We start from the raw sequence: 6,029 nt of genomic DNA, 5'->3' as shown, positions 1-6,029 counted from the left end.
CACCTTGCAATGAGGAGGAGCAGTGCAGGGCTGAACAGATATTGCCAGCCAGAGAGTTTTGTTCTGAAGCACTGCATATAATTCTAGCAATGGGAAAGCAAAACCCTAGTGGTCATCAGGGATTCCCTGCCTGTGACCATTCAGCAGACAGCTGTCTGAAATTCAGTGGCCTCGTGGATGGAGAATGCTCCATAGAATAACTGGCAAGCTTTCTTTTCATCTTTTAAATCCATAATGCATGTATATACATATTGTTAATAATTCATATTAATGGAGAGCTCTTGCCCAAGAGCACATTCCCCTATCACAGAAAATAAATTGTTTAATGATGTCTAGGATAGAAATCAGAGGCTGGCTCTAAATCCAGCTATTACAGAACAGTACTAGACATGCAGTGCACACTTCCATAAACAAATAAATTCATTACAGTTTAACAACAGTGGAAATAAAAAATGTAAGGTAATTTAAATAATGTGCAAAATAGAGCCATATTTTATCCTAAAGCCATAATGCCAAGTACTTACATTCTCAGGAATTCTTGAAAGCCTTCAGGGCTAGCCTTAAGTGCAGGTAAACAATAAAGTGGAATTTTAATGTTATCATCATGGCCTAAATTTACAGGGAAGTAAAATTTAGTTTCGTGGTGGTAGTTATCTAAGCCTGGGTGTTAGATGGAAAAGTGCCTGGGAATGCTCATTTTGGTGCTGGGTCCCTCAGGAGGTTTAGGTGGCACGATGCAGGGTAGTGGCTTCTGGGATTTGAGAACCAAGGACAGGATCTGCAGAGCCTCAGTGCCACTGAGGAAAAGCAGGGTTTGGAGATGTCAGTGGTGCATTGCAGAGGTAGCAAGGAAGGTGAGGAGGAGAAACAGGACCTTACAGACTAAAACTGCAGTAGTCTTGCAGAGAAATTTTGCCAGTTGTCTGCACTCTTTGATTGTTGGCTAATTTAAGCACCTTATTTTCATGTATTTTAAAACAAAATAAATAGAGGAATTTATTTCTCGTTTAGAAATGGGTAATAACAGGAGATTCAGTAACGTGTGACTTTTTGTTTTTCTAGTCCCAGCAATTGAAATATTCCTTATGATGGTGAGAGCTCGCTTAGCTTGGTTGTGTTCTGTTCTCCTGGTGTTTTCCCTGGGAGTGCTTCTCTGCAGTGGATTACTCCTGGCCATCAGAAACAAACCTACCAGGTGACCCAAAGTGCTCATGTTTTACATATTTTCCTTTTTCCCTGCAGTTTCATGGATCTACAATACAGGTGGACTATTTCAGTTGGGTGTTGTGTCAGACTGGGAATTTTTCATGGTGATTCTGTTATAAATATTTGTGTTCGCTCTGTGATTGTTCGGCTTTAAATAATTTTTTGCTTGTCTTATTAAATGGTTGTTCTTTTTCACAGAATGGTCACATGCATTTTTCCTTGGAGCTGAATTAGGTGCTCCTCTAGGTGATGGGTAACTCTTTTATGCTGTGATAACAACACTGTCATCCTGTGAGAGGAGCTCTTTCCTGGCCAATGTTCTATTAAAACAGCAATAAGCTGGTACTGGTTTGACATGAAACCTGCATATCCTCATCTGAAACATCTGTATCTGATTGAACTGCTCTGAATATGTATTTGTAACTTGAACTCATCTCTCTCAGTGAGTTTTTGATTCTGTGAAAGTTTAGCTCAGAAATCTCAAGGCAGTCCGGATTTTGAATTCAGGATATTCAAGCAGGCCTAGATTTGACAGCTTTTGGGTTCTGATTGGATTTTTTGGAGCCATTCAATGGTTCTGAAGGCTCTTTCTGAGACAGCTAAGAACAATTTGAATGTTCTGTTTCCACAACCCTATCACACTGATCATCAGCCTCGCAGACTCAGCCACACATCCCAAGCATACCATGTCTGTGTACTAATAACTACAAATGGGATCTCAGCCAGTAATTTTTTTAGAAGATCTCACCATACCATGCTGGAGTAACTGAATTTGGTAATTTTAAAAATGCTGGTTATATTATTTTTCTTTTAAAGTCTCTGTGGTAATTTGCACATTCATTCTCCTTTCGCAAGCAGGAGAGATTTTGAGAACTGGCTTTTTCTTTATGTTTTTCAAAGAGAACTAATTTTTTATTCAATAATACATTTTTCTTTCAAATCATCCAGAAATTTTAGTATACTTGCTCTGTTATACAATAAGAAAATGACTGTTTATCCCAATGGATATTTTTTCAGGAAAAAACTCTTTGCTTCTTTGAGGGTTTAAACATGAATTCTAGTTTCCTCTCAACTCTGTCTTGTGATGCTCCTTGTCAGATTAATGTGTTTTAAAGCTGTCAGTTGGTACCTGAGCTGTCAAAAAAGAAGATTAAAACCACACCTTTCATTTGGAGGATTCATTTTGCATTGCAAAATGCAGAGGAAGAGAAAGAAAACCTTTCCTGCTTACTGCTGGCGTACATCTGAAGCTTGCTGCGTGTGCCATTCTGGTTATGTTTTAGGGTTAGGAAGCAATTTCAGTTTCTGTCAGCCCTGGGTATTCACACTAGAACAGATTCAAGATCCTGAAATGGTTTTTATTTTCTGAGGAACAGAATGTACAGAAATGAAGGGTCATGGGTTTAATTTTTATCTCAGGCACAAACAGGACGTGTGACTTGGGACAGAAATAATTTCTCTCTGCTTCCTTCAGGAGACTGGAACTGTTCCCTTTGCCTTCTAATATTGTGGATATACTTACTTTATACAGTTAATAAGTAGATGACATATATTCTATCAACTTTTTGATTTTCATGAAGTTTTCAGCTAGGAAAAGCGAAAGAGACAATGTTTTTAATACTTACAAAATCACTGTATTCTTTTCAGATATTGTTTCAGAAGAAATTACTGTGCAAATCCTCAGTATATTTTTTACACAAATTGAAATAATTCCTGAAATAAATACAGATAATAAACCTTGAATTCAAGCAACAGGGAGGCATTCTGTAGCAACTCCCTTTGGTCCCAGGTTTAATGAGACCATCAAGGCTGCCCAAGGCCCACAAACACTGCAGAGGTTTGGAGTGACTTTGTTCACCAGTGCCACTAATCCAGATTTAAATCAAATTTTCAAAGCCCGTGTCCTATTCTCCTCTCAGTCTGAGTAATAAAGTGCATTCAGGGGAGATGATGCACATGAGATAGTGCTGCTCATTTCATAGGACTTGAAGAATAATCCAGGACTATATATTTCTCTAGTGTTTCAGTTAGTGTTTAAATGATTCAGCCATCATTTTGGCTATGCACTTATTATGGAAGATGTTTGATTTTGATCTAATATGTTCTAAAGACTTTTAAGACCATTTTTTTGCAGTTTCTTAAAGTAAGAGCCTGTTCCACTCTCAATGACCATAAAAAACTCACTTTTCTGGATATGGATATATCACCATATCTTGCAGTCAGGTCAGTGGAGCAAAAAAATCTGATGTGGGCAAACAACCTGGAGGAAACATTGAAATCATATGCACATATGATAGATAGACATATTTTAATGAAAAATCACGTGTAAAATCCAGATGTTAATTTGCCTCTGTGCTTGTTTTGTTCAAGTTACAAAATATGCCAATTTTTCCAAAATACCAATTAGCAAAACAATAAAAAACCAACCAAAACAAGAGAAACCCTTACTGTAACAGGCAGAATTCATCAGCAGAGTGGTTTGTTTCACTGGGATATAATGAAATAAACTGGCTTTTTGGGTAAGGTTTTGGCTGCTTGAAGTCAGTAACCCACAGCTCATTTTCAGTGTGTGTTTTTGTAGGTGCTGTGTGGGAGAGGACAGGCTGACAACAGATTTTCAGAGATACTATGTTGGATTTTGCTGATAAAAAGGCAATATTTTGGATCTTATAAATAATTGGATCTTATAAAGAATAATTTTCTCAATTTTGATATGTTCCACAATTTTCTCAAATTGCTGTCCAGTGCAAAATAAGACAGTAAATGAATTAATTTGGGATTTTAAAAAAAATATTTATTGTTACATTGAGCATGATGACCAATGATTTTCTTTGTGTGTGCAATAGGTAATTTCTATGTACAGATTTCTTCCAGACTGAAAAATGACAACCAAAATTGTAAATGCATTTGGACCAGGTCACATTGAAAAAAAGTGAAAGTATGTTCAATTATGCAATATATAATTTCCCTTTCTCCTTCTGTCCCAGGTGGGTGTTTGACAGGAAGGAGAATGCCTGGTTACCATAGGAATGCAACATGCAAGGAAGCTTCTAAATAGAAAGCAGTTAATGTAACTAAACATCTTTTGGTGTCATTGCCTAATTCCTTTCACCTACAACATTTAAAAGGCAGATATTTGGAAATAAATTTTACCTAGAAAAATTACAAAACCCTGAGAAAACACCTGGAGGAGAGGCAAGTGTGATTCCAGCCACGTGTAAATGTGCAGCTCAAAGGGGATGAGTGTTTTTATCTCTTTGCTACAACCTGCTCTTACAAGACAGATACAATTCCTGCCAGCGAGTGGGTGCTGCAGAGTTGATGGGATCTGAGCAGGCTTTTCATTCCCATTGCCCTCTACTCTTCATTAGCTCTGTTCTGTCATGATTAATGTGCTCCCTTGCAGCCACCTTAATTGTTTTTTGAGGGTAAGAAGAGTGATCATAATCGCAGCTGTTATTAATTTAATTCTGATCTGCAAAGAGACTGCGCTGTAAGCAAACGTTTTCACTTTGAACACTTAAATCAATGGTTTTCAATTACAAATCAAGAACACAGTAGCTGGAAACGTTCCTTACCAGAGGGTAGATCCTACCCCTATTAGTCACTCACATTGCCTATTGTTCAGGCATTCACAGTTGAAATTGTGAGCTCCGAAAATAAAGGATGTGGTATCTAACAAAAAACATTCCAATTGTGGATGATCTCTAACTAATTGATGAGTACAGATTAAAAAAGCATCTTAGGTGGCCATTTTCTCTTGAGTGCCTTGCCATAAAATGGCTTTTGGGCTATAAATGGAGTGGATAGTCTTCTTTCTGTCCTCCTTTCTTCTTCCCTGTTCAAGTTTTGTGTATCACAGAGGTTTACTTCTACAGTATATGCTGCTCTTTGTTGTTGTTTGAACTGTTGATGTTTATTTCTTTATTTCTGTTCTTCCACCCTCAACTTACAGCAGGGTGCAATTCTTTTGTGCCTACACTACATCCTGGCAATGCCATGAGGGAACCTCCAGGGAGGCAGCTGCTGATTATGGCAACGTATGAGGAGAAATCCCATCCCTTTAAGGACCACATAACCAGGAGCACAACTTCATTAAAGCAACTTCACTTAAATTCATCTTCTCATTGTGAAATTCAGAGTACAGAGACAATACCAGCAGTAGAAAAAAGGATGAAAACTCCCAGTTGAAGTAATGCCCAGAAATTGCATTCACTCAGTGCCAAGGACCTGTGTATGTCTGAAGTCTAACAAAGCTCTTCACTGAGCTAGTTCAGGTAAATACATTTTACATATGAGTAAAGAACATTTTGTGTAATTTTTCTTGTGTTTCTTCCTAGATATTTGGGGTGACAGTGCAAACATTCTGTCTTATCAAAGTAGTTGTTTATTCTAAATTGTCTCATGAATTTAAGGAAGCTGCTTTTGAATTGTGGTGCTGTTCACTGTCAATGCAGCCAGTGATGGGTGTCTGTAGTAAATGCCTTATTGTCTGTATATCACATTACACTGACACTTCTGTCTACATATCTGGTCACCTGTCTGACAGGGCTCTATCTACTCTTTGAATTTTGTAGTGACAATGGAATGTTAAAGAGGATAAAATACATGTGTGGGTTTGTATTTAGATACACATTTTCACATCACTTTCAGTCAGTGAATCATCATTTAAAAAAAACCAAATTGCAAATACTTAGAACTAAAATCAGCACAGCTGCCTAAATATATATATATATATTAAATGTTCCAAAGGAAATTGCACTCGTATGCCTGACTTTTTTCTTAATATAACAGCATCCAGGTAGTATAATGCTGCATTTTCC

This window comes from Lonchura striata, chromosome 8 (assembly GCF_046129695.1).
Source record: "Lonchura striata isolate bLonStr1 chromosome 8, bLonStr1.mat, whole genome shotgun sequence".
Classification (NCBI taxonomy): domain Eukaryota; kingdom Metazoa; phylum Chordata; class Aves; order Passeriformes; family Estrildidae; genus Lonchura; species Lonchura striata.
The sequence above is the reverse complement of the archived record's forward strand: the minus strand, read 5'-3'. Positions refer to the sequence as shown.